Source organism: Electrona antarctica (genome assembly GCF_951216825.1).
Source record: "Electrona antarctica genome assembly, chromosome: 18".
NCBI lineage: Eukaryota > Metazoa > Chordata > Actinopteri > Myctophiformes > Myctophidae > Electrona > Electrona antarctica.
The window spans coordinates 31,403,523-31,416,657 of record NC_136799.1 but is presented as its reverse complement, the minus strand read 5'-3'; positions in this window follow the sequence as shown (position 1 = coordinate 31,416,657).

Sequence of the window (13,135 nt, the reverse complement as noted above, 5' to 3'; positions counted from 1 at the left end):
AACAGATAGACAGTTGCTGTCTCGCTTTCTATCTCACTGTGTGTGTGTGTGTGTGTGTGTGTGTGTGTGTGTGTGTGTGTGTGTGTGTGTGTGTGTGTGTGTGTGTGTGTGTGTGTGTGTGTGTGTGTGTGTGTGTGTGTGTGTGTGTGTGTGTGTGCGCGCGCGCGCGCGCACGTCCTCTCTTTATCTCACACAGTCTCTTTCCGTCTCTTGGACAGGTCGTGACTGCAGCATCCTCCCAATGTCCATATTATTGCAGAAAGAGCTTTCCGTTTCAGATGCTAACTCAAAACTTTATCACTGCCCAGTATTAATTGCATAGTTTGAGCCCCGTTAATCGAAAGGGAAACTTCCATCACAGGAAAATAATTGGCTCCAAGCATTTATAAAGAGCTCAGTCTCTTAGAACTGTTGTTTTGTCTCATCTTATCAAACCACGGCGAAATTATAATTATGCACATTGCTCAAAGGGACACTTGTGATGTGGCCAATGCAGTATTTTCTATTGACCAAAGCACTGGCAACATCAACATCAACACAGCTTACACACATCTACTGTATTTAAAGGCTCGGTTCAGATCGGATGATTGTCATTTATATATTTGTTTTTACTAATGTGGTTTAGCTGTTCAATTGAAGACAGGTTTTGACTCTGGATTTATGGTCTAAACATTTTGTACAAAAACTGATGGTACGTGACAGCTAGATATGAGTTTTAAATGGTTTGAATCTGTTTACATTCGTATAGCTGCATGGGGGAAAAATGGCTTACAATGGACATTAATTTTAAGTTCCATTGGCATGATCTGCTATCCTAAATCTCTAAATTTAGAGCTTAATTTCTGTCAGTCGTACACTTAAAAATAAGCATCCATATATAGCTTATAGAGTAATCTCTATAAGCTATATCTCCAAAACTGGTGGGTCAAACTGAACAACCAATATGTCAATTTGAAGCTATGATTCCCTGCTTCCATATGACATGAAAAAACAAAAAAACAAACAAAAATAAAATCCAATGACTTACTGCGTGTCAAGTTTGGTCACACATCCCGTCAAAAAGACGGGATAAGAGGCTTTAACAAATAACTGTTATTGTATCCAACAAGGCTTGTGTGGCTGATGAAGACAGGTATAGGTCGAAACATGTCGGTTTAATTACGTTTTCCTCCTTTTTAACTATTATGTGTGCCCGGATGTCTGCTTTTTTCAATACGGCTGTGTGGCTGTTTACAAAATGTGGAGGACATACTGTATATTTCTTACTTTTTAGATAATCACAATGTTCTCTAAAACTTCCTTTTAAGGTGGAATGAAAGTGCATTTGCAAGGGAACGTTATGACACTATAAAGTCTGAATTAGAATGGGAACTCAAGGCTACTGCCGTGCCAACAAAGCATGTGTCGGCTAACAAGGCCATTATAGAATGCCACTGAAAGAAGAGGAATTGAAATCATTGTGCTTTGGCAGGTCTTTTGGGAACGTTATGACACTATAAAGTCTGAATTAGAATGGGAACTCAAGGCTACTGCCGTGCCAACAAAGCATGTGTCGGCTAACAAGGCCATTATAGAATGCCACTGAAAGAAGAGGAATTGAAATCATTGTGCTTTGGCAGGTCTTTTGGGGTCTGCACTGTTTACTCACTATAAAGTAGCACTCAAATCAGCAGCTTCCAAAACAGATTGATTCCTTTTTCAGATTCTGCTGTTAACATTGCTCTTGTTTATGGAGAGCGTTGAGGGTGATTTTGTTGATTGCATGTGGCAGGTGATGGATGCTAATCTCTGATCTAGCTTTGTTCACAGACTAAACAACAGGATTGTGTTGGAGGAGAAAATCTCACCAGGCCACAAATAACATATGGCCTCTGTTGTTAATATATGAAAAGCTGCACCCCCCTCCCCCAGTACAATATGCAGTTCATGAAAATGCATAACATTTAGCAGTGTTAAATAGGCTACCATTAGAAAGCTAATTCCTTTCCACAAGCCTAACTGGATTCTATCTTAAACTGAATCTTGTGTGTGTAGTATTCACAAGACAACAAAAGATGACCAGTCAATTTCACCCCGCAATCTTTGTATGCTCATAAAAAATAGATGAACAGTCAATCACATCTCCAGTCTGCAAGAAAGCCAGTGTGGAGAGAGGGGGTTTGAAAACGGTGAAGGCTTTAATTCATTTTGACAGCATCAGCTGTACGCAACCATCAGCCAGACTGAATAAGCAGAGCCAAGAGCTGCCAGAGAGAGGGGACTGAAACAGGTGTGTGACACCAACTTTCTGCCTCAGAGGAGAAGATAAAGCCCTCGGTCAAGGGCACAGCACCTGGGCCATTGTTTTGCCGCGCAAAATGGCTTTTAAGTGCAAATTTCCGCTTGGTCCTAAAGGAGACCTGGCCTCTGCACTATATTTCACTCATCTGAACCAATAATGTCCCGCGTTCCTCATTTGCATAATGGGCAGAATGGAAATGAGGGGCCAGCTTTGTCGAGCCAAGACAAAAAGAAGAAAGAGACAAACAGGGGGGAGGGTGGGGGGGTGTACGGGGACACACTGATGCCATTCTCTTGAATTGCATCTGCACACCACAAAGGTGTTATATCTTGAGTGTCATTTGACGATTTTCATTATTCCCAATGGTGCATTTGACAATGCACCATTATAGATCAAGGTTTCACAATGGACGTGTAAGTGGTTTCTAAGTGGGTGGTTATTAAACAGCATATACTGTATGTAATCATCTAGATTTTCTCCCCACACTATTTAACAGCCCTATTCCACCGCTGCACCAATCAATCCAAACTTCTTCTTCTTTTTTTTACACGGATTTCACCGCCAGCAGCACTTTCACTTTTAAGAGAACTGCTTGACCCCATACATGAGTTATTAAGATGGACCCCATACATGAGTTATTAAGATGGCGACAGCTTGTTGCCGCCTTGTTGAGAGTTGGATTCTTCTGCTTATTTAATGTTGACTGCATTGCTCTCCTGTTGCATCATGTGTTTTCAAGTTCCATCTCGCCTGCTGCCTAACAAGGGATCAGCCAGTGACATCTCTTGTGTTGCGCGAGTAGTAGGCTAGGATTCATGATGAAAGCGTGTCTGTCTGTCTACCCACTCCCCATGATCCAAGAGTGAAGAACTTAGTTTCATTTAAACCAACGTGAACCCTGGCATTTAACACCTGCATCATGTTAATGTTTACTTTGGACTTTTGCTTACAAAAGAAAGTCACACGTTTAGCCTCACAGCACACAGTGTGGTATTTAGAAATTCAACACCATAGTTACAATCAATCGCAGGGACAATAGCCGAGTTTGTTTGCGATGACAATTACTGTAGCTTACCTGAATGTTATTTTTGACATCTGTTCCTGCAGCTGTGTCTGTATTCAGTATTGCCCTGCATCCAGCGCGGCCTCCTCCTCAACCTGTGTCGTGTGCTTCGTGGCTGTTGGTATAAACATCCACCAGTGATGCACTGCAAACAGCAATACATTAATACATTAATACAGCATGGTGGCTATGACTCATATCTCTCCTTCAGTTAGTTGCTTGTCTGCTGATTTACATCATCTGCACAAGTGGAAACGCAGTGGAAAAACCACAGTGCGATGTAGGGTCGAGTTGAGTTTGGGATCGGAATGGAACGCCTTCTATAAAGTCACGTTGCAGAAAAGCATATAATAAAAAAGTGCTTTTGCCTGAGTATATGGTATATAATTATGGCCAACCCCTTGTGCATGTATTATAATCTTTGGTTGTAAGAATGATACTTCCATCGAAATTACAAACTATAATGTTGTAGTGTGTTTTGCTACATATTATTTGGGGCATTTTGTTCTTATGACAATAATATAGGCCTATACTGATTTGATTACAGTGCTATAGTTCACCGAACAAGCATTACACTTTTCTATTGCACCGTTGGTCGGGTTTTCGTTCCTCTGTAGAACTGCATCTCATTTATGTCTGCAGCGAAATGAACAATAAACAGCATAACAGTGTGCTGGGCTCCCTACTGAGCGAGCAACAGTCTCAGTCCCATTTTAGATGTCTGATAAGCATTTCTCCACTGTTCCTCCACTGGGCCTCGTTGTCCTAAGCTCTGCCAGTGTGATATTTCCAATAAGCTGTTGCTATGTTTCTCCATGTCTTTCTCCCCTGCCATGCTGGCACTGGGGCACCAAAGGTATTTACTTTAGTCTAATCTACTTGAGCTCTCTACACCCAGTCAACACGTCTGCACAGAATTCTTACATGGTCAAACACACAAAGAGGCAAAACCATTCCGCCTTGTTCTCTGAGAAGGTAGATTATCTGTGAACGCACAGGGAAATTTCTCCTGGGATGCTTTGGCGCAGAGTAATAAAAACTCGGAGAGCGTTGCCTTTGCCAAGCCGAGACATCTGGTCACCTTATCACAGATAAGTGGGGGTTAGTCCTGGCATCTGCTAGAATTAATCCATTTTGCAAACACAGTTATCCTAATCTCCTAAATATGTCGTTTCACAACTGTAACATACCAGGAGGAAGTATTTCAACTTCAACTGCACCGGATGCGAGACGGATCAATCAAAGGCATCCAATGCCGAGTTTTGTCCTGAAGCGGGAACAGAGGCGCCGAGTTGAAGACGGAAGGGACAAAAAGCGACTGGAAGTCGATGTCACAATGTGCACCTGGCTGATTGTTTGGTGGAGCCTGGCCTGGTCTATAGCTAGCCACCTAACATCCCCACATGAATATTCATGTGGGCGGATTTCTCTTTTGTTGCCTGCCTAGTCAGCAGTCACAGAACACATGGTGAGTGTTGGCAGCGCCCGGCCTAGGTAGAGGGGCCGCGGACGGAGGCAGTGGCAGGAACCAGGACCTGTGAGGCTGACTGACATTTCCATCTGTGGCGAGGCCTGGTAATTATCGGGGAGAGGAGCGCCCGCAGCAGCGCGCCATCTGCTAGGGGAGATGGCTCAATGAGGTATGAGCGGGCGCGGCGCTCCGTCGGGCCACTGCCTGCCTCTGACATGAGGGCTCGCATCTGCTACCGAGGAGCCGGGCCGCCCAACACAGCCTGCTCGCCTGGCCGAGAGAGGGGGCTGACAGGAGGGAGGAGAGCGGCCAAGAGCCCCCCCTGACCCCTCCACCCTCACCCACCATCACTACCACCACTGCCCTGCCAAATGCACTCGACAAACAGCAGAGCCGCACTCACAAGTTTCCACGCAGATTCTCGTCAAGTCGTGGGTGGGTTGGTCGGTTTGTAAGCGGCTCGACATGTTTTGTTTTGTGTGTGTGGTGTCGATCTGTTTTCCGTTGAGCGACACCAGCGTACAGCTATAGATCCGGCTTAATGGACGGTTCCCGTTCTAGCTGAGAGACATTCCTGCTGACGTATAAGGCTAGCTGCTAGCAGGTCACGTGGGCTCGCTGGATGAACAGCGGTGAAGATGTAACGGGTCCTTTTGGAACGTGTGCATTAGGGGGTGATTGAGCATGCAGATGTCTCTCTTTGCCTTTGCCTCTGTGCATATGCGTGCATGTACGTGCATGCCATTCTGTGAGCATCCTTCCATGTCAGAGAGCGTGCACTATGCTACAGTATACACACTGTATGTGTGCTTGGGCTCTGTGCAGACATTCTGTATAGTGGTGAGCTTGTTTGCTTCTTCTGACTCATTTGCAATGCACATTTTTGTGAGACCAGTCGGTCGTGGGAGTCCAACACCACCGATACACACAATCTCCTCATACACCTGGCAGGTGTGTGTGTGTGTGTGTGTGTGTGTGTGTGTTCGTGTGTGTGCGCGCGTGCGCGTTCCTCATCTCCTCTGCTTCTCTTATTTTTGGCTCAGCGTGGCTCAGTCCTATACTGCAGTTCTGTTATCACACATTGCCCACAGAAATGAGCACACACACACACACGCACACACGCACATCCCATTAACAATGAGCACACAACACAGGCTCTCTCTACAGGGAACACCAAACTCATGATGAGCAGCCAAGGTGGCTAACAGCTATTACCCATAAAGACAGCTGTGTGTGTGTGTGTGTGTGTGTGTGTGTGTGTGTGTGTGTGTGTGTGTGTGTGTGTGTGTGTGTGTGTGTGTGTGTGTGTGTGTGTGTGTGTGTGTGTGTGTGTGTGTGTGTGTGTGTGTGTGTGTGCACGCACGCACGCACGCACGCACGCACGCACATGTGTGCATGCATGCGTGTGGGTGTGTTTGAGTGTACCCATATGGCAAACAATGCATTTCACATTCTTGATCTACAAAGATCCACACATTTACATCCACAACTGTTTTTCCAAAATGGTCCTTGGGTACACTATAAAATAAGATTTATTTTTTCCAGAGTTAAAACTAAAAAAGAAATTGAAGTCTTACTGAACAGATTTTGTGTTACTGATGACGTTTGATTCGCTTCGAACACAAACATGATTACAATGCATACAGTATGATTGTAATATTAGAATGAGGAAGCCGTCGTCTGTCATGCTAATACGGGTTTCATTGACTATCTGTGACAGTTTCAAGGTACCTAAGCAACTCGCAAACATCTATCTTTTTTTCCGTCTTCTCGTTCTTTAACATCTGTCAAATCCCCGACAAGTTGTTGTGGAAGTTGTTTTTACCTTTGTGGATCAATGTTTTCATATCGCCCTCGTGGCACTTACATCACTTAAATCCCACTTGAGATTTACTCTCAAGGAGAGACGGAGAGAAAGACCGCCGTGCGGGGGAGGCAGCGAGCGAGCGAGCCAGAAAGAGAGGAGGGAGAGAGAGCTCATCTCTTCATCGCAGGGTTTTGTCTGACTGTTTGGACAGATTGGTAGAATTCAAAATGTAGCTGGGGCCTGTGATGTGACGATAAAGCACTTGTCTTTGATCCCGCCTCGCTGTGGGTTTTTTTCCCTTGTTTTTTTCCCTCTCCCCTCCACATGTGCACGTCAAAATCAATTAGATCAACTCTGAGGAGGCAAGGCAGCGGCTCATCTGCACAACAAACCTGCGCCTCACCTTAGTTTACCAACACTCCTCTCATCCTTCTCTTTCTAAACTCATTGACTCCACAACAGCCGACCTGCACACATACAACAAACTCTAACGTGCGCGAAAGATGAAATGATACACAAATAGAATATCCAGCTTAACAGACAGAGACGCATCCTTACATCCCCGTCACAGCTGTCAATTACACACACACACACACACACACACACACACACACACACACACACACACACACACACACACACACACACACACACCTTTTGATGGAGACATTTTTGAATTCCACCCCTCCCTGCACGTGGAGTGGCTTTTTCAGATGTTGCAGTACTTATGAGAAATTTGTGACAGCATCAACAGCCCCTATTCCCCATTCAGCAGCATTAACTCTGTGCCATGTGTCTAGCAAACGGAGGCCATTCTGGAGCCCTTAATGACAAGGCTGCAGCGCTCGTCTCCTCTCCCCCTCGCTCTTTTCAAATTGCTCTCTAAATGAAGTACAGCTGTGTGGACCAGGTGCTGCCGTCCCCCTTTTCAGAAAGAACAGGAAATTGTGAAATCCCCAAATCCTTCACAAATGGCGAGCAGGAGGGAAGGTTGGAGCTTGGCGGCGGGCGGCTCAGCTTGCCTGGTCTGTAGCTACACGTCTCCCGTCGGGTGACGATCTTTCATTCGTGTTTGTCACAGAGTTCGTGTTACCCGTCACGAAGACCGGGCTTCGTTTGCCTACAATCACATCGCTTGATAGGCTGCATGGTGGCAAGTGTTGATTTGCTTTAAGCACACCTAACCCAAAACCAAACCTTATAAGCTACCGTGTTGTTCCCGAAGCACTCACACGTCTCATCAAATGGACATTTCTTTGTCTACTAGCATGTATTATACTTTAATTTAAATAACTCTGTAAGTCTAATGAAAATCTGACTTGAGTTGTTTCAAAGTCATGCCTACATGACGTCTATACTTCACTGTAGGATGAAGAAATAAAGTACATTGGCCTACGTCATCCCTCTTTAATAAAGTACATTGGCCTACGACGTCATCCCTCTTTTCAGAAGACACTTTTATTCCACAGACCCTTAGTTGTTACCGGAGCATTAATACATTTCTAATTCAAGTTCTGTGGTCGCATGCATATGCTTTCACTCTCTAGACCACGAGAACAGAACCGCAGCATCCGAAGTAGGCCTCCCTCCCACTCAGGAGACTGTCAATGTGCAGCTGTCAATGTCTCCATAAAGCCCCATATCCATAATAGACAAGGCTCTCATCAAGCCCCAGCTTCATCTGGCTTCCCAGATGCCCCATCACCAGGGGCAAATCCCATCCTGGACCGAGTGCCGCGCCACGCCGCACAGCCAGATGTGAGCTGGCAACATGGCCGTGGGGTCAACACATGGCAAAGGTAGACCCAATAAATGAATTATACCCTGATTATCATAAATGTGGCAGCTGAGGACGGCACACACCACACGTAGAAACGTTGTTTTGATGGGGAATGTTGACACACGCTCCGACGCGTAAACACGTCACTTGTCAGATTACCTGAACACGCAGGCCTACAGTGCATGTCGTCGGTGTCGGACAGAAACCCGGCCTGTATATCTCCGTGTTTGTATGTTTTTTTTCTCATAAATGATTCAAATGAATGCACTAATTTATACTTACCGTATGACGGTGTCAAGGATACGTAGCAGAAAGAGACAATCTTATAAGCCTCACGACACCTCGCGATGTAATGCGATGCTATTCTCACAATTTTTGAAACATTTTGAACATTTTTTAAATGTTTTGAAGCCTATAGTGAAGATGGGATGCCAAAGTGTGTACGTCTTGTCTGTGGGGTTTATAAATAACTAACCATTGAAAACTATTAACAAGGAGAGCTACTACAGTACATTGGATCCAGTGATGCATTGCCTTTTTTCAATTTCCTAAAAGGTCCAGTTTTTGGACATATTTATGCCCGACAGCGACGTATTATATGCTTTATTTGGTGCCTATGAGCTCATTTCAATGAATGCTAACTTTGCGAGGGAAAAGTACAAGGGGTGTTTTGGGGGTGGGGTGGGGTGGGGGGGATGGTGCAGCCATGATGGAGCCAAGGCATATTTAAGATTCTCAGAATGATTCCATGCCATATGCCCCCGTATTTCTACATAATTCCGCAATGTTCTAGGTCGCTCCCCCAAACATATTCTGTTTCGTCACATGCCAAAAAGACCTTTCCTCATCAACTCATCCCTCCCGCGTTCCCAGCTCCAACACGTTCGCAACGCGCTATCTGGCTGCCCTGGCTCCCCGTCTACCCCTTTAAAACGCCATGCCAACTTCACAGGACCCAGGTGTACGGGCCGTTATCAATTCCGCTAACAAGCATGCTTACTGGGATCACAGGACGCGTCGTGGCTCACTTTAAAGTCCCCGTCTGTAGCCAAGGCTGACCTGAATTGGAGACACGCGGCCCCCTGCCGATAGCAGCCAACCTCTGATGGGCAGTCCCTCTCCCAGACTTGGCCGGCTCTCCGCCGGGGAAGGAGGAGGAGGGGAGAGAAGAAGAAGAAGAACTCTTTGAAATGTTGCAGTTCCATGAAGAATTGAGAAGCAGGACACTATCAAAGGAATTCAGATATAGGAAAGGAAGAAGGGGGTGGGGGGTGGATGGGGGTGGGAGCTAGAATTGAGAATTGGAGATGAGAAGGAAGAGAGGCAGCAAAAAAAAAAAAAAAAGCGTCCTGGCTAAGATGCAGATGTACCGTGAACAAAGAATCTATATATGTGGACTTCTGGAGGGAAAGAAAACTTCACTGGCGCTTTCCGAGAGAGGCCTTTATGGCCTTTATCTGAATATACATGGAAAATCACCTTCAGCAGCACTACGAAACACAGATGTTCCGTTTATGATGTGTACTGTATGCCGTATTATGGAAACGCACGCACACACGCACACGCACACGCACACACACACACACACACACACACACACACGCTTTTTCCCTCTTCTACACTGATGTAGGGTTGTACAAGCTCCCAAGTTCCCAATGAGACACAATACATTGTAGATCGGCTATTTTGGCAGAATGTTCACCCCAGAATATACAGAATTGTAACAATAGCAGATTTACAGTAATGTGCTATTTTGTACACAATTATTGTACATACTGTAGGGCTCACAGCGCATTGCATTGTGACGCTTGTAGATCTGTTATTTCTGGTGGTATTGAAACACTGAAATCTTCTTTCTTTCTTCTTTGCCCAGAGCAGAGCTGCCAGGGCCAGCGTGGATAGAATAACACTGAGGATTTCTCCTAGGCCTGTGTATGCTTGGTAAAGCTGGCAATGGTGGCAGCTGAGGGCTATTATGTCCAGGTGGCTTGGAGGATGCTGGGGTTTTACTGAGAGCTGTCCACGCCCAGCACACACACACACACACACACACACACACACACACACACACACACACACACACACACACACACACACACACACACAGCTTCACAGCTGCTAGGGCTCTCCGCATGTCAATTAGCCCATTAAGACCTGAGGCCGATTCTACAAAACAGTTCAAGGTTCCCTAAAAAGGATGTATTTTGTATCTCAAAATACTTTCTTCCAGGCCCAGGGAAGCAAATATTTGAGTAAAAAGAAATTATTTTGCTTAAATATATATTAAAAGAGTTGCACACATTTTTGTGATTTTTCGAAAGAATAGCAGATCTACAAGCTCATGCACAAAGTGACACACGCAATCCCGCGCATGAGCTTGCAGATCTGCTACTCTTTGAGTAGCCATGGGAATCTAAAAATGAACACGGACATGCTTTCCCGGTCGTAGCGGGTTAGGAAGGCAGAGGATGTACAGGGGGGACACATGGACGTCCACACAGTGCATGTATAATGCATGGCAGGCTGGATGGACTGACTGTACAGCGCTCTATCAGGAAGCTGATTGGATCCAGTGGTCGGCCGGCTGGCTGGCTGGCTGGCTCGCCGGCTGCTGTGTATGTGTGTGTGTGTGTGTGTATGTATATATATATATATATATATATATATATATATATATATATAAAAGCCCTGCCATTTCAGATGGAGTCACACACCTGAGGTTCTCGCACTGCGAGTGGATTTGATGTGGTTGCTTTTTTGTGACGTGCTACGATGTAAGTGCGTGCGCGCGCGCATGCGGTTATGTGTTAATTTCCTTCTCTTGGGGTGGCTGTAGCTTTAGGTAGCTGTAGGTAGAGAGGTAGTCTGGTAGTCAGAAGGTCACCGGCTCGCCTCCATGCCCGTCTATGTGTTGAAGTGTCCCTGAGCAAGACACGTAACAGCTAACACCTAAATGTAGCCATAATAATAATCTTGGAAAGTTTAGCATTATTGAAAAATGTTGAAACGTTTTGACAATGACATGCTCGAAACATGAATTGAAATAAAACATGTTTTGTCTTATTTTCCTATTGCCCCCCGCCCCCACACACTTTGAATACCAATGGGGTCCAATTTATTTAGAGGAGAAAAGTTGACCTGCTTTTCTTTTTCTTTTTAAGGTCAGTGCAACATGGAAGCTAGCTTCCAAAGCCTAGATTCCACATTATGCTGATTACACTTATGAAAATTGCATGTCGCGGGGTGAAGGGTCAGAGGAGCGTAATTCCGTTTTCATGTTCTGTTTCGCGCTAGCCAAGCTGTGCATGTCTCCGTGTGAGGCGTCGCGTCGCTATTGGCCTTGACAGCACACAGTGTAATTGGCTCAGTAAGGTGATTCAGTAATCGTCTGAGTGACACCTTCCCTGGGAAATTTTGACATTGGAGGTGGATGAGGAATGTGGTTGGGCTCCTGGTGCCAGGGGCTTCACCTTGTCACCAAAAAAGAAATTTTTGTTTGGGAAAGGTAAACGTGGAGGAGAGCCACTTTTTATTCAGTGTTTTTGTGCGCGACGCGGATGGAAAAGGAATGCTAACAAGACTCAAGTTTTTGTTTTTGTTTAGAGTCGACTCTTTTTTACACATCCTTGTAACCTGTATGGATGAAATGTTCCTCGACCTTCTATGTTCTTCTCCTACTTTTTCTCCCACTGTACTTTTCTTCCACTCTTAGGCCTTCTGACCAGGGGACGTGCACACATAGACATCAAAGGGGGCTTGAGCCCCTGCCCTTTTACCCGTCTGTAAAACAACTGCCCTTTCCAGACCATGAATGTAGCATTTACTATGGTGAAAGAAATGCAAATGCCACTCCTTTCCATGCCATTGTCGGAAGGCAGCATTCAGGAGAATTGCTTTTTTTCCCGAAGTCTCCTGAACACGGCATTTTGCACTGAGCAAATTTGTTTAGAAATCCATGTCGTACACCGCATCTCAGCTAAAGAGTGCTGGGTTGTGCCCCGATAATAGCTGATCTACAAGCTCTGCGACTCGTTGTGAGCTTGTAGATCTGCTATTTTCAGCCCCTGCCTCTCTGCACGTCCCTGCTTCTGACCTTCCTCTTCCTCATCGTCATCAACACTAATTCACATTGTCATCCCCATCATGGTCAACATCAGTGGTAAAAGTATCAATACTGCCATGTAGAAATACTCTGTTTCAAGTAAAAGTCCGGAATTCCTTTACTTGAGTAAAAGTCCAGAAGTATAGCTATCAAAATGTACTTAAAGTACCAAAAGTAGAAGGTACTCATTATGCAGAATATGTCACATTTTTTGAAATGCATGAAAATCTTTTGAAAATAGCAGATCTACATTGTATTTTCAAATGGCCGAAGCGCTTAATGTGTGTTTTGTAAAGAAATAATACAGATCTACAATGTAACTATATTCACTAAAGTTTTCAAATAAATGTAGCAGGGTATAAAAAGTACAATATTTGGATCCGAGATGTACTGTAGTGGAGTAGAAGTAAAAGTATTGAAAATTGGAAACTCCAGTAAAGTAAAAGTCCCTCAAAATTGTACTTATTACAGTACTCAGTAGTAAATGTACTTAGTTACTTTCCACCACAGCTCGCTCCTCTTCCTCAATCAACCCTCTTTAAGTCCTCCTCATGTCCTCCCGCCCTCCGCCTCCTCTTTTACCTGTCCTTTCCCTCACCTCCCCTCCTCCGCTCCCCGCCATTTTCCCGGC